The following is a 25,492-nucleotide window of genomic DNA, read 5'->3' on the forward strand; positions in this document are numbered from 1 at the left end:
CTACTAAGTTAGAAGTACTTGGAAAATAGAACCTTCCTATCTGTTGGGTGTTTCTTTTATTATTAAAAACATATATATCTGTACATAATTTTACATAAAATTCCAAATACAAATGATGTGTTGTGAGATTAAGCACTTATTTTAAAAGTACACAGTCTAACATTAACTCACTGAACCATAAACGTAACAACTGTAGCTATAGAAACCACATATTTTGGAGATAGTGATTTAAACAGAAAGATATAGTTATTCTGATTATTTTATAACATACATATACAATGATTATATTATATATAATAATTCTATTATAATAATAATCAAGGAAATATATATATATGTATATAAATAGAAAAAGATCACATCCAGTAAGGTCCAATAACTGAGTTCTAAATTGAAGAATTCTATGACAGCATATATGCTAATGGAAAATATTCATAGCTTCACTAGCTTGATACTTTAAAAAACTATACAAGTTTGAAATAGTAAGGTAACTCCAATATGCCAGATAAATATCAACAAAGAAATACAACGAAAAAGCAAGCATGCATACACTTATGCATGCACCCTTTGTACACATGATGAAAAAACACGTCATTCTTGTACCAGATGGAAATGAATAGAAGGAGCCTAGCCTAAGGGCAAAAATCTATTTAGTGAATATTAAACAAAAAAGGCTTAATCCACCTCACAATACCTACTGGTTTTCCAGGTGCTCAGTCACAGCATCCAGATGGCTCTGTGTTTCAAGTTGCAAGCTGGCCATAATAAAGCTCAGGTGTGTACATATATATACACACACACAGGGAGCACATGAATACACACACACGTGCACTTGAACAGAAAATGGATCTCAGATTAAGAGAGAGAAATTTTTAAGAATACACAAAATAATGGATAGAAATTTACATTATAAAAGCTAAAATGCTCTATGGGGATAAATGTTGATTTGAGTTTTATAGAATTGAAAAATAAAACTTTTTCCCAACTGATTATAATTTAATGAACGTGAAATCACAACTATGTAAGAGTAATAAAGATTGTATACAGGTGTGTGTGTGTACATGTGTGTGTGTGCATGCCCTCGTTGTCAAACTTCCCAGCTTACCCTCCAAAATCAGGAACAAATATAACGTTTTTGATTCTATGTATCTAAGGTCTTTGCTTTTATTTTCTCTCCAATCTCCATTCATTTCCATACAAAAATAATGCTACCTCTTCTTTTTCTGGCATGAGTAAAGCTACATAAATAAATATAACAGTGATTGCTAGATTGCTATAACATACCTGTATATTTTTCAAGCACAGCAATATATATGTGTATAAATATATATACATATATATGTGAATCTATATTAGGGTGATGTGCAAAGATTTTACAAAGTAATGTGTAAAGCAGCCTTTAAAATATTTCTGCAAAATAACACTTATCTAATACAAAGTATAATTGCCTGTCCAAAAGGAAAAAAGAATTTGGGGACCCAGTTTCTCAGGTGAAACACAGTTCTTTAGGCTGTTGAACAGTGAAGCAGTTTGCTCTATACCCACAACATCCAAGAAAAAAAATCAGTTCCGCTTTCCTGTCCCAGCCCACTTTTCGTTCCATCTATTTCTTCCTTAGCATTTCCTACACAATCCCCTAAGTGAAATTAATGCAAGTGGTAGATTTTTTATATTAAATAATTAAGAATTGAGCCACTTAAACTCAATAATAAATATGAAAAATCCAATATAAATAAACATTTAGATTCTCTTTTGAACCCTTAATATTTCACAGTTTTTTCTGTTATACTAACAGTACCAATGCAGATATAATAGGATAAATTATCAATACTTATTTACTATGCTATTTTCCCTTAAAAATAATGTTTACAAGTTCTGCATAGATATATATGTGTACATATATATATGTTTATATATGTATATGTATATATGTATATATATAAAATGTATGTGTGTATAGTCCTCTGAGTGTCATAATCTAACAAATAATCTTCAGATCAAAGAGAAGAAAGCTAGCAGTTGAAGAAATTGCTCACCTGGAGGAAGCAGATCAACAGACTGAAGTCTACTTATGATGGTGTGTAGGGTGAGGATAGCAAAGGAAAGCAAAGTCAGGAATGCTTGAAAAATAAAATATTTTAAATTAACAAATAGAAAAACCAAGTGGGAAAATAGGGCCAACTGAATGATGAATCCTTCTCTATTGATTTCAAATTTTATATTAAAATTCTTTAGATTGATCAATCCCTAAACATATGGTTTTTGGCATTTCTCCAGATAAAAAGACTTAGTCTTATTGGAAGAAGATTACTTTTTTTTGGAGTATTTCAGTTTAGATGAGATAGAAACAATGCAAATTAACTATATGAATGCCTAGGTCAATGAGGAAAATAATCTCATGATGATGATGGATTCATTTTTCCTAAATAAAATACTTTTCTTCAATAGTGAGCAGAAGATGTAAACAAGCAGGACCAAAATTAAACTCGCAAGAGAGCAAGGCTTTAATAATTTTTTTACTGCATTTTTTTTCTTCATGTTAGTTACACAATGTATATTGTCTGGAACTTGAAAACAACATACTATTTGTAATTTATTTAATGCTTTACTCAGTTGCCTATAATCATTCAATTTTTAAAAGTGCACTGACAGTATTAATGATAATTATATATATTTCTATAACAATTTCTGCTCTTTTTCCACACAGCATAAAAGAAGTTATTTAATATGACATTAAGGAAATGCAGCATTTTTTTGGTTTTGTTTTGCTTTTTCTGAACCTTAAACTAACTTAGGTATATTATGGAAGTGTATAATTGATCAATTTCTTACACTAAAAAAAGAACAGTTTGCTGGTATTAATGTTATTGAAATATGCAGTGAATATTTGAAACCGATTGCTTTCTAAAAGTTCTGCCAAAAAAATGCCTGTTGGTGAGCAAACGTTGCTTTATTTTCTAAGTAGTCTCATTTTCTTATTTTTAGCCTTTATTCAACATCTGTCATTTGCCCCTCCCCTGGAATGTAATTATGTAGAATTCCAATGTAAAACAGGTTGAGTTGTTAATAACATGCAGCTCAAACATTTTTTTCACACTGTTGCCCTGCCAATGTTTCATTTTTTTTCTTTTTTTCCCCTGGCTTCGTGTTTAATTTGTGTATGTTTCTCTCCTATTTTTAAAGTATATTCCCACAACAGATGGAAACACCTGAAAATAAGTCTGCCTCTTGCACATGTTTAAATAATGCCTATTGTGATATTTAACACAGTAAAGAGAACACAGAACACACAGAATATTTGTTTAGGGGAAAGAAAATAATTAATCTGTAAGTCATCTTGTTACTATATTCAATTTAAAATTCTGAAGAGACAATCTGGTTCTTGCTGAAGACATATGAGAAAAAGTTATTCTACAGCCTTCATTTATTCTTATTTTGTTACCAGATTCATTTGTCTTTTATGCATTTGACATGATTCTCTTAAATTTTCAGTCCTACAAGAAACTGAACTTTTTTCTATCCTCTGACCAATTTACTATGTAAAAGGCTTTTTACATTCACTTGATAATAATCTAAACTCAGAAATCAATATCTAACATTTTTCCGGTATATTCAAAATATATCCTATATTATTGAAATAGTATAACCAAAGTCATATAACCTACATATAAGGTGTAGGGTTTTTTTATTCATAAAAATACAGTTCATCCAAATTGGAGAAAAAACAGCTATAGGTTGTGCACTAGGTTGGAAATTGTCCCTCAAATATTCATGTTCACCCAGAACATATGACCTTGGAAATATGGTCCTTGCAAATGTAATTACTTAAGATGAGGCCATACTGGATTAGAGTGGGCTCTACTCCAAAATCTGGTGTCCTTATAAGAGAAAAAAGAGATACAGAGATAGTCACACAGGGGTAACACCATGTGAAAGTGGAAGTTAAGGTTGAAGTACTGTGTCTATGATAGCTGGTGACCACAAAAACTAGTTAGAGACAAGAAAAAGTCCTCCCCTAGAGCCATCAGAGGGCATGGCCCTGCTGACACCTTGATTTTAGATTTCTGGCCTCCAGAAATGGGAGAGAATAAATTTCTATTATTTTAAGCCACTTTGTTTATTAGTTTTGTTATGGCAGCTTTAGGAAACCACTTCTGATTCTGGTACCAGAAGTAAGGTGTTACTGTAACAAATACCTAAAGATGTGAACGTGACTTTGGAATTGGGTGATGGATAGAAGATGGGAGAGTTTTGAGACGTGTGTATTTTAAAAAGCCTAGATTACCTTAAGGAAACTATTGGAAGAAATATGGGCATTAAAGGTGATTTTGCTGAGAGCTCAGAAAGAAGCCAGGAGAGCTCTAGAGGAAGCATCTATCATCTTAGAGGATACGTATATGGTTATCACGAACAGAATGTAGATAGGAATATAAACAGTACAGTTGCTTCTTGTGAGAGCTCAGACGGCAATGTTATTGGACTCTGAAAGGCAATCCTTGTTATAAGTGGCAGAAAACCTGGCTAAATTATTATGTGCAAAGTAGAATCAATGAACTTGGATATTTAGCTGAAGAGATTTCCAAGCAAAGTATAGTAGGTGTGGCCTGGTTTCTCCTTGCTGGTTACAGTAAAATGTGAAAGGAAAAAGATTAACCGAGGAATTAAATTTTAAGCAAAAAGGAACCACCACGTGATTTAGAAAATTCGTTGCCTATCCAATAGCATGCTCTGGAAATAAGGACAAGGGTGGACAATCATTTGTTACAGAGATTTGGTATATGGTTTATGGATCAAATCAACCATCTCAAGAGAAGTCAGGATTAGAGATGGGATGGGATTATCAAGGAAGAATCTGTGGATGCTTATCAAATGGCATGGATCCCCTCAACATCCACAGGAGATGAACAAAATTTTTGAGAATTTCATTCTAATAGAAACATTGCCAAATTGAACTGAAAGGGACAGATATGGGATGAAATGAAGGGACAATGACTCCAAGAACACAGTCACAGATGCAGGGACCAGGAAGGGTGGGCTACTGTGAAGAGGGTCAGAAAGGCTTAAAGGACAGAGCATCAAGACACAATTAAGGCCTTGAAACCTAATGGAAATTGCTCTGCTGTGCCCCCAACTTCCTTTAGACTAGTAACCCCTTATTCCTCCTATTTTCTCCTTCAGAAGGAGAATGTCTAGGTTGTGCCTCTTCCACCATTGTATTTTAGAAGCAGATAACTTGTTTTCTAGTTTGATAGGTCTGTGAAAAGAGAGGAATACTGCTCCGGGATGGACCATGCCATGCCTGATTTAGATGCTGAGATTTGGAACTACTTGAGTTGACATTTAGAAGAGATTTGAGACTTAGAGTTCATGCTGGAAAGGGTTAAGACATTGGGATGATGTTGAAAGGGGGTGAATGGATTTTGTAAATGGGATGGACATGAACTGGGGGCCAGAGGGTAGACTAGGTTAAATTATCATCCCCCCAAAATTCATGTCCACCTAGAAACTCAGAATGTAATTTTATTTAAAAATAGAATCTTTGCAGATATAATTACTTAAGATGACCCTGATCCAGTGATAGTGTCCTTATAGGAAGAAAAAAAGAGACACAGAGACAGTCATACAAGGAGAACACCATATGACCATGGAGGCAGACATGGGAGTGATGTGTCTTGGACTGCCGGCAACCACAAGAAGCTAGGAAGAGTCAAGAAAGGTCCCTGCTCTAGAGCTGTAAGACCGCACGGCCCTGCTGACAGCTTGATGTTGGACTCTGCTCTCCAGAACTGTAAAAGAATTAATTTCTGCTGTTGTAAGCCACCCAGTTAGTATATTTTGTTACAAGAACCCTAGGGAACTAATACATACCATCAAAAAAACAAACAAAAATATAAAGTACCCAGATAACTGTCGAGAATGACAATGGGACAAATTAAAATGTAGATCCCAGAAAAGTAGAATAAGATTGATATTAATAAATTAAAATGTCTTCAATATTATGGCTCATAAATAAACTAAATTTAGCATAAGAGATAAGTACATAAGTCAATAAAATTGATGCCAGGAGTATAAGACTAAATTGAAATCACCCAGGAAACGTGTGTGTGTGTGTGTGTGTGTGTGTGTGTGTGTGTGTGTGTGTGTGTGTATGTAAGATTGTTCCAAATCTTACCAAAAACTTTGAAACAGAATATTTTTTTTAAAATTCTTTCAAAATAGTAGCTCTTTGTGCTTATTTCCTAAGATTGCTAGAATTTCTCATCACAATTTGCATTACTTTTAATTTATATGTATAATAACCCCATTTTAATACCATCTGCATGGCAACTTTGCTTAAAATTTCTATGTATACTAGAGGACTATTAAACAAAATGTGTGACTGTACATATGTGCACATATGTGCGTGAATAGTTGGATTAACAATGAAAAAATAAATAGTCTCTTACAAGAAAATATATCTCCATATTTGTAAATGTAGCTTCAAAACCATGCATATTTTTAGTGAGAAACTTACTATGGATAGCATGAATAGGTGATTCAAATCCAAAGATACTCAACATTCTCTCAAGCCATATATTAATGTATTTTTCTACTTCTTTGGGAAATGAATATATAAACATTAAAATATTCAATTTTTATACACTTATCAAAAGGCATTTGACTGCATTTTTCATCTAGATAGAAAAAAGAAGGCAGAAATATATTTCCTTTAAGAAATATGATATTGAATTTCACTAAAATATACTGTACATTAGCAATAGGTATATGCATTATTAGCAAAGGCATTTCTTTTAATTCAGTACACACATGCATACTGTGTTTCTTTAGGGCTTTATGTTCCAATATATTAATATTAAATCATTTTTTAGGGAATTCCCAGGCAGTCCAATGGTTAGGACTTGGCGCTTTCACTGCCATGGGGCCAGGTTCCATCCCTGGTCAGGAAACTAAGGTCCCGCAAGGTGCATGGAGCAGCCAAAAGAAATTTTTAAAAAGAAGGAGAATTTTAAAATATAAATAAATAAATCATTTTTATAAGGCATTTGTCTTAGTCTGTTTGGGCTGATACAACAAACTGCTACAAACTGGGAGCTTATAAACAACAGAAATTTATTTATCACAGTTCTGGAAGCTTAGAAAAGGTCCAAGATCAAGGTACCTGCAGATTCAGAGTCTGGAGAGGACCCACCTTCTGGTTCATGGAGAGCTGTTTTTCCCCTGTGTCCTCACATGGAGGAAGTGGGCCTCCATTATAAGAGCACTAATCCCATTCACGAGGGCTCTATCCTCAAGACCTAACACCTCCTAAAGGTCCCACCTCCAAATACCATCACATTGGGGATTAGGTTTCAACACAGGAACTTTGGGGGGGGGATACAAACATTCAGTCCATAGCAGCATTCTACTTCATGAAATAAAATAAATGTTTTAGAAGGGGTGAAGACTAAAAGTCATAGTTCTAGAAAGAAACTGAGTAAATTTTTCAACTGGTCTGTTGTGGAACTAGCAAAGAATTTTTAAAAAATGACACATTTTATATATATACATATAAATATGTATATACATATACACCAGCATATATATGTTAGTTATTGGGTATTTATCTGCACTTTGCAAGTGCAAAGCCTAAGTATCAATCCATCCAAGTTATATAATATCTCTCAAAGTCACTGAATCTAAGGATGTGTAAAAAGTGACATCAGTATCTTACACACAATGCAAGAAAATATCACATCAGTTTGTGATATTGTTCACTGTAGAATCTTTCTGCCATGTTATTTCAGTTTCTTTCAATGAAAAATCAATACATGCTTTTTTTGTAGCATAGCAAATTACTCCCTGTCACTTTGTTTCAAATAATGTCTTCCAAGTACCATGACTACATTTTAGGTTTCAGTGGGCTCTTAGTAGGAATTTGAGTTACCGAACCAGGCTTTACAATAGTAAACAGCTATTAAATTATTATTTTTTCCTGATATTTGGCTCTCAATCTTTATACTGACATGGAAATATAATGCAAAATTAGTTTTTAAAAACAGACTTATATTATCAGAACTATAATCAAAGGGGAAAAATGCTCAATACACTTTGGGTTTCCTACAAAATTTCTGCTGACTACTGGACTGCTTTAGTGAGTAGATTTTGTCATCTGTAATGCCTACCAAAAAGTCAGGAAGGCATAATGGCCAGATAATCATCATTATCCTTGACGATGGCTAAAGGGAAAAGGGAAATCATTTAATTCATATTACTTTGATGATAAAACAAAATGGCACACTGACAAGTACAGGCTGGGTTGTGATTAAATCTCAGAGACCACAAACCTACATGGCTGAATTCTCATCCATTTAGTCTTGAAATCAGAGGACAGGTAACTAAGAGTATTAAAATATCCAACTAAAGCAGAATAAACCTTATCTGAAAATTTCTCTGTGAATTTCCCTAACTCAAAAACAATAACAATGACATTAAAAAGAAAAAGATAAGTCAGCATTCTTATGACAGAAAGCAAACATCACTACTGAATATCCATGCAGTAGAAAACACTGAGCTTATATATATATATATTCCACAATTGCAAATGAGTTATGTTCTGAAAGCTTATTCATTATTCTCACTTTGGGAATTCAAAATGTATTTTACTATGTTAAAAAGTCATAATAAAATAGATTTTTAGTTTAGTTTACAAAAACCTACTAAAGTCACAGGGTGGCTGAACTATAGTACTATGAATGCTAACTCTGGCTTTAATTTGAAGTTCTAGCAATAGGGAACAATAAAATATAATAGGAAGTGGAGGAAGAACAGCTATTTCCCTCCTTCCTGTACACAGAAGTGATTCCATGAAGATATATGAAACAAGTTGGTTTTATTCCAATCTCCTTTACTCTCCCTCCTTATCTTTCCTCCACTGAACACTCTTTCTCTCATCCCTAAATTTATTAAACTTCCTTTATTTTCTCAATTGGGAAATATCACCTTCGCCAATTTACTCTCCCCGAAAGTTCACTATGCCCGCAAATTACCTATAGAATTTTCCTTCCTCAAGAGAATTCCTTTCATGCCAAGCAGTTCATACCTCATGTATGTTATACCTAAAAGCAATACAATTAAATTATATCCAAATTCATGTGACTTAATAAACTTCTAATTCTCTCAAAATTTACGAAAAAATAAGACACTTTTGCTTAACTGTTTAACAGCTTCCTGGCCAAAGAGGTTACATCTTTACAAAAATGAGAACACTTATAAAACTAGTTTAAATGTCTCAATTGTGAATTTTTAATAAAAGTAAACTGGTGATATAAAAACAAATCAATTCAGAACACACAAATACACATGTGCACCTGCACACACTTACATACATAGTTCTGCAGAGACACAGAAAAGCAATGTCACATGAGAGTCTGCCAGCAGCCCTAGTTGTGCCTGTTTCCTTTCCCCACTTTCTGAATGCAGTCAGAAGCAGGGGTTCAGGGTGTGGCAAAGACAATGAGGAAGGGAGAGTGTTCTTCCGTGTATGTGGGTCATTTTTTTTTTAAACATCTTTATTGGAGTATAATTGTTTTACAATGGTGTGTTAGTTTCTGCTTTATAACAAAGTGAATCAGATATACATATACATATATCCCCATATCTCTTCCCTCTTGCGTCTCCCTCCCTCCCTCCCTCCATACCCCACCCCTCTAGGTGGTCACAAAGCACAGAGCTGATCTCCCTGTGCTATGTGGCTGCTTCCCACTAGCCATCTATTTTACGTTTGGTAGTGTATATATGTCCATGCCACTCTCTCACTTTGTCCCAGGTCATTTATAAGTCAGAGACAACCTGTCTTGCTACACGCAGCTGCATATATACCGCTGAGCGCATTCAGTACTCAGAGAGCATAATGGAGGCTAAGAGAGAACAGTCATACCATCCCTAGGGGACTTGAAGATTTCAATCTCTAGAGCTGGATTCTTACAAGTATAAATCGTGTTTGGCAGCTGGACCATTAAGGAAGGGCAGAACTTGAATTTGGCAAAGCCTATAGCTGGATCTGAGGACTTACTACATGTGTTCCAGGTCAAATCTCTTAACTTCTATATTCTTTCACTCCCTCATCTGTAAAATGGAAATATCTTCATAGGGTTATTGTGGGGATTAAATGAGCAGATGCATGCAAAACACTTAGTTCACGAAAACCACTCAATGAATGCTACAATTAGGTTATAACGCTACGGCAGGATTGGCAAGACAAAGAAAGTACAATACAATTTGTACACCTCAGTTTGAATGTAGAGTCTCTTTCAAGTAAAAGCTACTCATTTGGGGACTCTGTTTTAGCATCACAAAGCAAAACATATAGTTATTGTTGCTTTTGTCTTTAGTACACTCAATATAACACCCTAAATTTAAGCATATAATAAGTAAAACACATAATTTTGTGACGGTGATATTAATTTACAGTTGAGGTGAAATGGTCATAAATGCACACTATTCTTTCTCTCTAGATGATTTTTGTAATGATGTAATCAGAATTCCAGAGCTGTTGATCATGTATCTCTATGCTTCTCTAACAGAAAAGTGTGTTCAAGATACGCAAAACCAAAAATAGGCAAGATTCATGTTCCTGAAGGAAAATGTTAATAGATGCAAAGTAATTTAAATCATTACTTCTCTGTAAAGCAAATATTACCATAAAACAGAGAGCAAAATTACAGGTATTTTAAAATTAGAACATGAGAATCAAACACCCTTAGCAGTCATTCGATGACTCATAATTATACATTCACTGTCCTCTGCCTTTACTGTCCTCTGCCTTTAGAGATCCTTTAATGGAAACATCTGAGAAATACCAGAAAGGTGAAGGATTTGACATGGGCCACATGCAAATTAGAAGCAGACCTTCTGGAGGTTAGAATGAATGTCCCATGTCTACAATACAAGGTTTTTTTCCCCCACCCTCCACTTTTACAATTTACATGACAAAAATCAGGGAGTCAAAAGAGATAAAGCAATCCTGTGACAAGGTAATTTAATAAACTACAGAAAAAGTGATGCTAGCTTTTGCTTTCTTTGATATTTTTAGTAAACTAAATTCCATTTTAACAATTCTTTTCCACTAGATTTTTAATACTGGAATTAAATAATGAGGGAGGTTTACTTTTAGTTTGATCTTCTATTCATTGTTTACTTATGGTTTATTGACATTCAAAGAAATGGTGACACAAGAAAATTGCATCGCATTAACTCTTAATTGAACATTGTGGAAAGAACTCTGTTTATAGAATTGCTTGGCCTGAACTTTTCCTTGGATCTAGTTCAGGTTTCCATGTGTATGACTGACTGCTCACATACAGAATGATAGTTACATTAATAAATTTATTTTATATTTTCCAAAGGTACTTGGGCAATTTCAACATAACTCTAAGCAAAAGAAAGCAAATATTCACTCCTACAATCAGGCCATCTCTTAAATCAAGCATATTCATCTTAGCTTCTTTCGTTGCAACTATTGTTTATATGTATACACAATCTTTGTGCAGTTTAAATCTCAAAGGAGATGTAATTATGTGTGACAATTTATATTTTAGGAATGAGAGGAATGCTAGAGATCATTCAAAAAAATGTCTTCATTTTCCAGGCAAGAAAACTGAGGTCCAGAATAGGTAGTGGCAAAACAAAAATTATTCTCCTGACCCCAAGTACAGTTCTTTTCCCACATTAGGGTATCTCTGAAAGTGATAGAGTCCACTATTAATAATTATGCCTGGACAACAGGTATAGACAGAGATTCTTTTGAGTAAACAGTGACATATGATAACCTACCCAGAAAGTAAAGAAAGGACAAGTTTAGAATCCTTTGATTTGTTCCAAGAAGGTTATTTAAAAATATGACAAAAATTTTATTTGGGATCTGTAATCAACATTTTGTCTAGATAATAATATGAATCCTTATCCTTTAAAATTGGAAAATAATTGTACAATTATTGACTGCATTAAAATATGTTTCATCCATGTACACAGAAAAACGCAGTAGAAAAATCTTTATTGCTTTTGTGAGAAACAATAGGCACCACCATGAACAAAAACAGGGGAATGTTTGAAAAAATCCGTATAAAATATTAAACTAATCAAAAAGCTTTAAATCAAATTAAAATTTATTAAAAAGTAGTAATAAAAACATGTCTTTTAAAATATCTAATAGAGAAGGCTAGTAAAGAACAACATATAAAAATAAAAGAAGGATAAAAAGGCACTAGATCCAGAATAAAAATGCAAGTATGCAAAAAGACGGTGTCAATTAATCATACAAAACAAAGGGAGAAATATAATGTGCAAATTTGATGAAGGAATTCTGATGGTGCTCACTTGAGTAATCAAAGAATGACAGATCAATAATTAAAATTAGACAGATAGCTAAGAGAATAGTTTCTTAAAAATTCAGAAAATTAATAGGAAGAAACTTTCACCCTTTTTTATTAATTTGGGGAAGAAACAAACCAGAGATATGAATTATTCCACACACACACACACACAGAGACACAAACCTTAAAAATACAAATCAATGAAACATAACTAAATATAGACCTAATATCTCTTTTGACACAGCATCAATGCCTGCAAGGGAATGCACCCATTACAATTATACAAGCTGAAACCATTCAGATGTACCATGGACAGTAATTATCTAGGACACTAAAAGATCCCAGCAAAAGTTAATCTAATAAATCTGCCATTATCTCTAATACTTCAAATCTGTGCCTTGAGCTAAACAATTGTCAAAATGGAACTCTGTTTACATAGAAATGAATCAGAGTGGGGGAAAAAAGATGTCAAGGCTTTTCTAATTATTCTTTTTGCCTTTCGATTGTCGGCATAAAATGGTTAGCTGGCATATTTCATACTGATTTTCTACAAGGTGCCAAAGATCACTGTTTTTCCTCAGAAATATATGCTCTACAACATGAAGGTGGCCGCTCATTTGAGTTCTTGAGCTCTGAAAGCCGGCTTTGGCAGTGTTCAAGGCATTTCTGCAAGGCAACATCTCTGATAATTTTCTCTCTATGACCTAAACGAATCAGCTTCAGAATGAAAGAGAATATGTAATATTTTTCAAGAGGGTCACGTTATTCAATGATTTCTGTAAAACAGATAAATTCAATTCACTACATAGTGCTCAAAATTACTAATTGAAATTGTGGAAAACATAATATGCTGTTGGTTATTTTCAATAACATGGACAGGAATAATTACCAGAACCCTGTAATCAGCATCAATTTATCAGGAAGATTAAAGCAGTATGATATTTATAATCCACTAAAGACCAATATTTGAACCTTGATTTTACTTCAAAACTGTGACTTTATACATCTATATGCTCTGTAGCCTCAATTTCTCTATCGGGTCAAAAAGAAAAGTTTGTTCCCACAAGTATCTATCTCCCAGTAATGGTACTGAAAATAAGCATATGAACAAAGGGTCTTCTGTTATTAAAAGGTAAATAAAATAAACAAAAAACCCTCTCCTCTTTTTATATGTATCCCTCTATATAGTCTCTCCAATTTTTATATAAGAAATGCAATAATTCAATCAATTCAGAACATTTTATTGGTCTATGATGTCACAAAATACATCAGGTCAAGGTAAAAATCCACCTGATGAAATCTTTCTATACACTGTCACACCAAAATATACATTTTACTGCTTTACCAAGATTACGGTTTTTAGTGTCATTGAATTTAGATGCTCCATTGCTATGACTCATTTATCCATGGAAGAAACTGAAGAATATATGGAATACTAAACTATATTTTAATATATTTAAAAGAATGATGAAAATCCAAAGTAGAATTATTATCTATTCGATTACACATAACAAAAGATATTTTAAATTCATTTAATCTGAAGTACCCCAGACTTGGAGTCTTGATTCTATGTTGATTCTGACCCCTTTTCCAACTCTCTTTGTAGACTTAAAAAAAAATCACTTTTGTTTTGAGGTATAGGATGAGGATGCTAAACATATAGACTCTGTGTTTCATTTCATTATTAGTATTATATGATTTTTTTAAAAAAAACAACATTCTAGAATATTTGACTTTTGATACTCTGTAAGAGGATATAAAGGCAATCATTCTTTTTTTTTTTTTTTTGGCAATCATTCTTATCACCTTATAATTTGGTGACAACTTTTTCATAGTTCACTTTTGGTAGAAACATGTTATAATAAACCTAAACATATAACATAGAAGATAACAGAGCTATTCATGTTAGATATATGAGACAACTAGCTTTTTAACATGATTTTCCCTATTTTGCTTGTTTGGCAAGATCTTTGCATTTTTTCTATATAAGTTGTATATATTAGATGTTAAACATGTTAACTAACATAAATCTAAAAAGATAGGTTAGGGCTTCCCTGGTGGCGCAGTGGTTGAGAATCTGCCTGCTAATGCAGGGAACACGGGTTCGAGTCCTGGTCTGGGAAGATCCCGCATGCCGCGGAGCAACTAGGCCCGTGAGCCACAACTACTGAGCCTGCGCGTCTGGAGCCTGTGCTCCGCAACAAGAGAGGCGGCGATGGTGAGAGGCCCGTGCACCGCGATGAAGAGTGGCCTCCACTTGCTGCAACTAGAGAAAGCCCTAGCACAGAAACGAAGACCCAACATAGTAATCAATCAATCAATCAATCAATCAATCTTAAAAAAAAAAATAAAGATAGGTTGAAAAACTAGCATCTTCAGGAATAAAAAAAGTATCTTCGATTTCTAACACAAAACACTCATGCAAAATTTTGCTAAATTGCAGTTCTGCAATATGGCTAATATGCATAAAAATCATTTATTTCATGAATAAATAAGAACTACTCTGTATAGCCATTACCTTCTAGAAAGAGTGGACAACCAGCCTGTATTCATGGGGTTTTCACTTAATAAAAATAAGTACATACAGCTCAATGGGGAGAGAACCATCCGAAAATGTAAGCAGGTGCCTAAAAAAATGGAAGACTGTCTCCTTAAGAGATGGATTCTCCCACCTTAAAAAAAAAAAAAAAAAAATCAAATTATTGCTCTAAAAAAGTAGAATTTTAATAATAAATAGATAAATAAATGATAAAATATCACACACAAATGATTACACTTGATGCAAGTATTTCCTAATGATTTCTTCAAGTCTACTTTAAAATCCAAAAAAATTAAGAATTATTTAAACAAATAAAGTGGGCAATTATCAGTCTGTTGAGAGTGTCAATCAACTGTGAATGTGGGAGGAATTTAAATAGGTAAAAACACTGCCAACCTTCATATCTGATTCCTTTCTCATACTAACAACATAGAAAAACTTTAGCAGTTTCACTGCCATTTAGAAGGAAATTTTTTTTTCCTTATCACGAATTTCAATTTACAATTCCTATCTAATCTTTATTGTTAATACTCAAAATGTGTAACATCTTATACTTTGCTTGGAATAGAGAACTGCTAACTTCCATTACCCAGTGTAAATGAGAAAAATAAATTTAAATGTCACTATTAATGCTTTGAAATATGTAGTGTATTTTGGTGGATACAGTTTAAGATAGAGTGTAAATAATTAATTCTTAGGCAATTAAAAACAGTCCAATTATTTTCATGTTTTTGTTTGCAAAAGGTATATATGTGTATTTTCTTTTGTTAAAATAATCAATTTATAGTAACATTGACATTTTCTGTTGATATTCTATTTTCATATGTTTCTCTATTCAGTTTTTATGGTTTCTTTCTTAAAATTTTAGGACTAAATACAATTAGTTTATATAAAATTGCAAACTTACTGTTTTGACGATGTATAAAGTAGGGAGAATCTGGCCCTCTAAAACTGAAGATTTAAATAATTTTATACAATCTGTGGTCTTCTTTTTGTATTCTAGAATCAAGATAGTATTTTCATAAAATGCTAACAGGTCTGGAAAACCAAAATAATAATTACAAATAAAATATAAAGATCAACCATCTATTCCTATTTCTTGCTAAGAACAGTTGTTATAATAACATCATATATGTATAGAGTTTAAACTGTGTTTACATACATCAGTACATTAAACTTCATCTTTAAAGAAGTTGGGGCAGTTGTTATTAGTTCTGAATTTCAGAAGACAGTCCTGAAATCTAGAGTTAAAGGGACAAGTGGCAAAAATAAGCCAGAACCCAGGCTTTCTGCTTCATGTCTATTTCTTCATGAAACAAAACAGGTATCTTGAGCAGACTTAAGTACAAGAATAATTGCTGAGCCATAATCTCTTCTTTGGTAACCTGAGATTTACATTTAAATTACAGAGATTTTTATCTGGGAGGACAGTGTTGATATATGTAAAGGGTTGGATACAAAGTAGAGAAGGTGGTAAATGGCAGATATGTATCCCAATGCACTTGTCCATAATTCTTAAATTTAACCTCATTTTTCTATCCAAAATTAACCATACTGCAGAGAAGATTACTTTGATGGGAAAAATAATAATCAGCAGACTATAACTTAAAAATAGGTTATTTTCATCAAAATAATTGTAGTAAATACAATTTCCCCTGAAGACATACTTTACTTTTAGAAACCAATATTTTCCCTTCCTTTCCCTCCCTCCCTTCTTTCTTTCTTTTCTTTCTTTCTTTCTTTCTTTCTTTCTTTCTTTCTTTCTTTCTTTCTTTCTTTCTTTCTTTCTTTCTTTCTTTCTTTCTTCTTTCTTTCTTCCTTCCTTCTTCCTTCCTTCCTTCCTTCCTTTCTTTCTTTCTTTCTTTCTTTCTTTCTTTCTTTCTTTCTTTCTTTCTTTCTTTCTTTCTTTCTTTCCTTCTTTCTTCCTTCCTTTTCTTCTATTTGTAATCTCAACCTTGTCTTGTATGTTTTTACATAAAAGCCCTGCTTCTGGCAGCGTGTCAGATTCTAGGAATTAGGCTAGAATTGCTAAATAAGAGGCAATGATTTACAAACAAACTAAACCCAATTGTGTCCCTCTTTGTTATGAGTTAGTTAATTTTTTAAGATGTAAATTATCAACATACTTGGAGCCATTGTTTTATACCAGATATTCTATAATAGATAAAAGGCAACTCAACTTTCCCTTCCTTTTCATACACTTGATTTTAATGTATTTGGAAAGGAAAAACATAGTTTATTTCACTTCTTTGCAGCCAGTGGGAAACTTTTCTAAAAATTATATTCAACCGTACAATAAGACTTTCACTTACTGGAAAAAAAAGTGTGTCCTACTTAGCAGGTACACTTAGCAGTAATCAAGTGATTAATAAAATAGAAAACACTAAAGTCTATATAGCACAAAAGGCCAATATCTTTCTATTCCACATCAGGGAATTACAGAAACATGCTGACCCAGCTCTTTCAACACACAGGGGTTGCCATCCTGATTCAGATCCTTGATTAATATACTCTAGAATGATACATCTGGCAATGGCCTACATAGGAGCTCTCTGAGGACTGGGGAAAAAATAGACTCTATTAAAATGGAGCAATTATACTACTATATATTGTTACTGTTTTTCAGTTTGCAGAAAATTTTTTTTAAAAAGGTTAATTTTTTTAAAATAATCAAACGCTGATCTCAAGAGGAGAGATTTCATTTCAGGACATGTAAAAATATAAATTTATCATTATAGATTTTATTTTAGGGACTGAAACTAGTATTAAGTGTGTTTATTCAACAATAAATGAATTCGCACAGATTTCATTTTGGAAGGTTAAAAATTTGCTTCTAAATTCTGAGTTAGCTAATGCTTCATAACACTTTTCCTAATACTGTACATACACTTTTCATAGGCGAAATCCTGGCATGTAAGAGCAAGACTGAACAGGAAGAAAGTCCTTCATTCTCATCAAAACATTTTCATATTCATTATTTATTGTATTCTAACAATTGCTCTCTATGGTAAGGATGCAAGGTATTGCTGACATAATTCTACAGATAAGAAGGTAGCTATTATAATGTAGCAATTAGATTGTGCCCTAAAATCTATTGCAGAGATAACCCTTCTCCCTCAGGCATTTTTAACAACAAACATCTTTTGCTGAGAAAACATAGCATATGACTTATATACTTGGACTGGCTTACCTACTTCTAGCATTCCCATCTTAATAATTGAGTCAACTTTTGCCACATCAAGGTAGGATTGATTTCATTTTGCATCTACCTTGATCTGGAAAAAAAACCTTAAAACTTGGCTATAAAATATCCAAGACCTGTTGCCATCAATTATCTGGACCTCCCTGATATGCCATTCTTTATGTAGATTGCCTAAAAAGAAATCACTGAATGCTGCAATATGATCTCTAAAATTTATGTATCTACAGTTTATAAATTGGAAGTATTCTTACAGACTATTTTGACTTTAATTGGTCTCTGAAGACATGGCTTGAATTGTTATAAAAGAATATTGGATACAAAACTGCAAAAACTTAATAGTTTTTTAGGTTTTCTTCTATAAATCAGGGATATATGAAACTGCGTTAGTTTTTCTCTGACATGTACACTTTCCAAAGACAATAAGAGATCACAAAATGTGAGAAAGGCAGCATAAAATACCTTATATAATTGAGAAAAGTACCATTTGACTGGAGTAAAGTTCCATATAATAGTTTAACCCTTCTTAAAAGATTTTTCTGTGTAGCTGAAAATTTTAAAATAAAGCAATTACCAATGTTGAATTATTGTGTTCCTCACCATAATATTTAAAGTAATAAATCCAAGTGCTTTTGAGCAATTTGATTTCATTCACTATCGTTGAATAAAATACACAGAATCCACTCTGATCTACCTGCAATTCCTCTAGTAATATGCTGAAACTTTAAAAAATAAAATATGAAAAAGCAATGCAAAATTTTTAGTAGGTCTGAATCTTGAAATTTGAATATTATTTGAGAAAATATGAAAGTGAATGTATGTTTCCTTTTTGAAAAAAATTACTTTAAATATTATTTCAGTTAGCAATAAGTTATCATATTGAAATAGAAAAAAATGTCGATCTGTATTCCAGTGTTCACCTCTACTACTTTAAGAGCACTAGCTTTCTTGGTAGCTGAAAATTGTGGAAATATCTTAAAGTGGAAGTGCTGACAACAGGCACATCCCTTGAGATGAAGCGTCAGGAACTGTAGCCTCAATTCAAGCTGCATCATGGATTTCTTTTTGGTTATGGGAAAGCTAATAAATTTGAATGACACTATTTCTTCAGCTGAAGAAATCCTTAAAGTTCTTAAAAGTATATCTGTTTATTTATGAGAGAAATGAACATAAAATAATTTGACTGTAAAATAAGTTCATATAAATTCAGACTGCATCATACAGATCACCTTACTGCCAAATATATGTTTATATATATACATATATATATGTATATACATTTTTAAAATTGAAATAGTCATTTTGAAAGTGAGATTTACTTTTATAATCTCAGTTGGAAAAAATTAAAGGTTTTTTTTTTCTCCTCTTTGAAAAGGGGTCTAAAAAGAAAACAAAATAGAAAAGTAATAATCTAGAATAAGTGAATGTTAAAATACAAGTTAACCTGTGTTCTTCCCCTCCATTCTAGATTATTTCATCTAATACTGCTATTTTTAGAGATGTTCCAAACAGATATGAAATGCATACATCATTTTAGAATTCCCAGAAGTAATTCTTTTATATTAAATAAAATATTATACTTAAGTTACTCTAGAAGTAGCTGAACCAGTTCATGGTTTATTTTAACTCATTTTAATAAAACACTTTGAACGTCTTATTTCAATGTAAATAAGATTACCAAATATCAGCCTAGTTAACCTCAAAAGATATTACAATACTAAAATAGTAAAAAGTAAAAGTAAACTAATACAAATAAATTTAATTGTTGATAAACCAAGAGAGCAGCTAGTTAAAGCAACATTCAATTGATGTATGGAAATGAAAGTGCCAGCATGCTTCCTGGGCATGACAGAGAAAGGGAGGATCTCTCATTTATTTATCCATAAAATTGCAGACAATTCAGCAATAAGCATAAAACTGTTATTCAAAGCATGAAAATGCTAAATATCAATGTCTGGATACAATAAAATAGAGGATGAATCAAAATGATAAGAGAAAATTTTATCAGTCTTCATCATGAAATATTATCAAGTTGAAATTATCTTCCTGAATTTTATAAGCCTTTTAACTTCCTGTTCTCACTGGCATTTATTAAACCATAAGTCACCTTAAATTGGTTTATTTGTATTAAAATTTAATAAGCTCTAGTATATATTCAAAGAAAGTCTCATATGCATTCAAATAAAGGTTTGCCTTTAATTCAAAAATAAATTACCCGTATTAGTTGGCATAGTATTAATATGTGTATTGATTTAGGCAAAGGCAAAATATGTAAGGACAATATACTTTCACTTTGGTAGCAGCTAAAATTATTCTAGACATGCCATTTTATCTATGAATTAAATTCTAAATAATTTTTCTCTCACGGATTCCCTTTCAAACCACCCATTTTCACTTCTAAATACATAGGGAAATGTGTAAAGCTTTTCATAAAGCTATTAAACTTTTAATTGATGTGTACACATTCTACATCTATGAGTAACAAAAAAAGCTAGTATTCTTATTAAAAATTAAAATGCAAATGTTGAAAACTTCAACATTTAAAAAATAATCATAGAGGAGCCAAATAGAATACTCTAATTTTTACTTCTCAATTTTTTATCTCTCTATTCTACTTATATTTTGAATTTCCTACACAATCACTTTTTATCCCATTATTTTAAAAAATTCCTGTATATTAGGCTGACCATAAATTCGTATTTGTCCTGAAAAATCTTCTCAGTATAGTATTAAAAGTGCATTTAAATATCCCTTTCATCCTAAAAAAATGAGGCATATTGGATAGTAAATAGTATGATCATCCCATTAAATTCTGTCACTAAGTGCTATTAAAATGGTTATGAATCAATGAGTGAATGAAGTTCATTTCAAATGAACAAAATGTTTGTTTCATTTTCTTTCTATTTTATTAATTTAATAGAATTTTGCTGAAATATCTAAATATTTGCCCATAATTTCTCAGTATTTAATTTGAGAAACATTTTTGATTAATGATTTGGAAAATAGTCACCAAAGAATAATTAATTTATTATAACTCCAATAAGAAAGAGAAGATGAAAATTAAAAGTGTATTGCAGACATTTTTTCAGAAGATGTAGTTTTTAACTCAAATGCATTGAACTTAACTGCCTACAAAATGATTCTGCCAAAATACTGATACTGCATTTAAAAATCACAAGGGACACCATTTTCAAAGATTATATAGTTATACTATACGTGTAATGAAGGACATACAATATAGCTAGTAAGAGTATTGCAATTAGTGAACATGCTCTTGTTAGATTATTTTGAAGACTGTAGCTGGTAAGAGGTAAAGACTTCACAATTTACACATCATCACGCATAAATGATACTATTTGGATATGTATTATAAGGATTTGTATTATGGCTCATGCATTGAATCATTTTTTAGTCTACCAATGAGTATTTTCAGTTTTACTCAGAAGTCAAATTCTCTGATCGTAGATACATACTAAATATATTTCTCACCTACTAAAAATTAATGATTTTAGTCATCTTCACTTTTTTCATTCAGTTTCAGTTGCATAATTTGATAAAACAAGGTATATTCTTTCATGAATATTATGGTAACAATTTTAGGTTTTCTAAACTGCCGTATCTAAAAATTAAAGTCTCTTATTTCATTCAATGATCTCTTTACATTCTAATTGGATAAAGAACCTTTGAACACAATCCCCTAAACTCTATTACACTAAGCTGATATTATAATAATTCTTAAAACTAATTTGTGAAAACATTTTTGCCCAAATAATACCAACAATATAATAAAAACCCAGCAGGAATATGGTTAAGATGCTGGTCTAAAAATTAAAATAATTATTTTTTCATACATGATTCCTGAAACCTAGTTAAATATGAGATATGAAAAACTAGTTATATTTCCTTCAGAATATTTCCTTTATGGATATCATGGAAAATGGACAGGTTTTGCATGTGAAAAATTTGAGAAATCTATAGCTTATTAATTTTATTTTAAATCCTATAAAGTTTTATTTTTTATCAAGAACTTTAAAAAACATTTATATTCTCTGAAACAATAATTTGCTCCTAGGATCACTTCTTAGGAAAATAATAAATGATATTATTGTAAAAGATATCTTCAACAGTATGTTGTCCGTGAGATCATTGGAATAGTGCATTATTTATCAAAATATTTATAAAACATGTGTGTATGTGTATTATATACAATTTTCCAAAAATAGAATTATGCTTCAATAAAGAATTGTTCAACCAGAGTTTTGAATTTTGAGTTTAAATGCTGAGGTGAATCAGACTACTTCTTTTGAAGAAATTAAGTGATCAGGGGTTTGTTCAATATATATTGCTAGGTGTTAAGGGATATAGGTATAGATACAGATATAGACAGAAATAGAGATAGATACATTCAAAGACACCTAACGAGAAACTATGCAAATATGTTTACAAAGGTTATCTCCAGGTAAGTTTGATTATAATCTATAATTCTCACAAAAGTTTTGTATTTTACTATAAGAGAACCCTATTTTGATGATTCTTTCAATAAACAGATCATAAGCATCATCAGTAAGATAAATAAGCAGGAATTGTGTCCTCTTCATTATAGTTCTAATACTGTCCATCTACCACCTTCTCTCTTCCTTATCTGACACCTCCTTTGCCTCAATCTCACCTCCTCTGCCCCAGCCATGTTGGATTTGTGCTTTTTATTCAATACGCCAGACTAGCAGGAACTGCACTGGTCATTCTCTCTGCTTGGAACTCTTCTCCAGAGAGCTACCTGGCTGTACTTCCTCATTTCCTTCATGGCTCTACTGCTCCATTTTTTTCACATGGTGGCTAGAAAGCCATATTCTCCATGAGGACTCCTGTCTACTCTTTCTACAATGTGCCTGGCTTATTATAGATACTCAATAAAAACGTGTTACGTAAATGAACCTTATTGCTCAGAAATATTTATTAATATGTCATCATCCTTATCATTTAGCAACAACAGGGTTGATGAAAATTTGGGACGGTACAAATAAATTCCCTCACTAATGAATTCTTATTGCTATTACCTATGTAAAATTAATTGTATTTCTATACTGAGAAAATAATCATCAGAATTCAAGTAGAGGCTGCAAAATCAGTCTTACAGTGGCAAAAATTTTCAGTTTCCTTATGTCTGTGTATAATAGAACATTATAGGGTGGTAAGGTATATTAGAGATAATCTGGTTTGGTCCTTCCATTTATAGATAAGGCATTTAAGAACCAGCAAGTTAAGGTCAGAGCCAAAGACACAGATATGCAACTGGTATTACTACTGAACCAATACTAGAACTGAGTGCACTGATTCCTGATCTAACATCCATTATGAAGTTGTAGAAAGTTTCAAGTCTTCTGTGTATTTGATGATATATTAAAGCAACTTTATATAATATACAGCATTTCTGCAAATATTTAGGCAACTGTAACCGATAATTAAATGTCAGTAGTATTTGCAAAAAACAAAAGCAAATTTTGAATTAAAGAGAAAGATCAGCCTCAGATATAATAGTCACTAACCTTGCTCTTCCCTGACCAAAAAATAGATAAATAAAAATTGTGTTATTATGTGTTGATTAGTACAAAAATGGAAACTTTATTATACTTGTTGTATAAAAACACTTTTCCCAAAGAACTTTTAAATGCACTAACTACTTAATATGTATAAAATAGATAACTAATAAGAACCTGCTGTATGAAAAAATAAAATAAAATTCAGAAAAAAAAGAATAGTTAACTAATATAAAATTCTGAACTAAGTAAGTGAAAAAGCAGTATCAGCCATATTCAATATGAACCATATTGAAGCCTGAGGCAAAAGGAAAGGAAAACTTGTGTACCCCAATATACACGATTTTGTGTATTTTTTAAATGGTGAATTTTCCCAGAACATTAAAGTAGTTGAAAAAATAATGAAAAATTGAAAAGTTGGTGTATTAAAATTCACAATATTATTTTTAATTTAAGTGTTTTATTTATACCCAAACCTAATTTATTATAATTTTACATCAGCTTAAGCTAATTCAAAATTATTCAAAATTATCCCTTGGACAGGAGAAATGATCAAATATGGTAATTCTCTCAATAAAAATTGAAATAAGTAAAAGGTATATTTTGAAAATACTACTGATGAGTTTGTGTCTATTAAAAGGAGCACATTTTTTCTTTAGCCTCAGGCTCTAAGATGCCTCAGCATGGCATTGACCTCTAAAATTTTGATATTTTGTTCATCATGGTTTGTGCATTGAATTTTGATTTTTGAAGAGTATTCCATTCGAATATAGTTTACCTGGATTCCTGAGAATTTTGATGCCCCCTTGAATTCTATGCCTCAGGCAACTGACTCACTGACCTCACCCTGGTCCCTGCCCTGTGAAAATGTAGAAGAGAACTCTAATCCCCATATGATCCTGCAATCCCACTCCTGGGCATATATCCAGACAAAACTATAATTCAAAAAGATACATGCACCCTTATGTTCATAGCAGTACTATTTACAATAGCCAAGACATGGAAGCAACCTAAATGTCCATTGACAGATAAATGGATAAAGATGATGTGATACATATATACAATGGAATACTACTCAGCCATAAAAAAGAATGAAATAATGTCATTTGCAGCAACATGGATGGAACTAGAGATTATCATACTAAGTGAAATAAGTCAGAGAAAGGCAAACACCATATGATATTACTTATATGTGGAATCTAAAATATGACAAAAATGAACTTATTTATGAAACAGAAGCAGACTCACAGACATAGAGAAAAGACTTGGTTGCTAAGAAGGAGGGGGAATGGGGGAGGGATGGATTGTAAGTTTGGGAATAGCAGATTCAAACTAATATATATAGAATCGATAAACAACAGGTCCTACTGTATAGCACAGGGAACTATATTCAATATCCTATAATAAACCATAATAGAAAAGAATATGAAATACATATATATGTATAACTGAATCACTTTGCTGTACAGCAGAAATTAAACACAACATTGTAAATCAACTATACTTCAATAAAAAATAAATTTTAAAAAAAGAGAAAAAAAAATGCACTAATTACCTAACTGTGCAAAAAGAGAAGCCCACGACCTCTAAAGATTTTGGAGAAAATGGAAAGGGGGTCGAGGAGTGAATGGACTAAGCTTTTTCAGCAGAGGAAAAATTTCCAAAGCTGTCTGTACCCCATTGCACTCTAAGTGATCTAAATGAACAATCTCTCTCTACACAGCGTATCCTGACCAAATACTCTCACGGGATTCTAACCATCCTGATTATATTTAACCTGATTAGGGAAAATAATGTATCATGCTCCAGGATTCCCTCCCCTGAGGGAGTTCCCTCCACAGATTCAGCCTTAGACATACTAATGGTG

General features: G+C 32.1%; 1 protein-coding gene, 1 long non-coding RNA gene and 1 pseudogene across 4 annotated transcripts in view; 2 read left to right on the forward strand and 1 right to left on the reverse strand.

Annotated features, from left to right (window-relative positions):
- The window catches only part of LOC309647960, a 675,074-nt gene that overhangs the window by 329,843 nt on the left and 319,739 nt on the right, over positions 1 to 25,492 (forward strand). The gene's annotated exons all lie outside the window — the stretch shown is intronic.
- LOC309647939 (thioredoxin reductase-like selenoprotein T pseudogene) overlaps positions 1 to 25,492 on the forward strand; it is a 481,034-nt pseudogene that overhangs the window by 69,350 nt on the left and 386,192 nt on the right. The window lies entirely within an intron of this gene.
- Positions 1 to 25,492, reverse strand: part of PCDH17 (protocadherin 17) — a 126,368-nt gene that overhangs the window by 24,943 nt on the left and 75,933 nt on the right. The window lies entirely within an intron of this gene.

This window comes from Balaenoptera physalus, assembly GCF_965194825.1.
Source record: "Balaenoptera physalus genome assembly, chromosome: 18".
NCBI classification, from domain to species: Eukaryota; Metazoa; Chordata; class Mammalia; order Artiodactyla; family Balaenopteridae; genus Balaenoptera; species Balaenoptera physalus.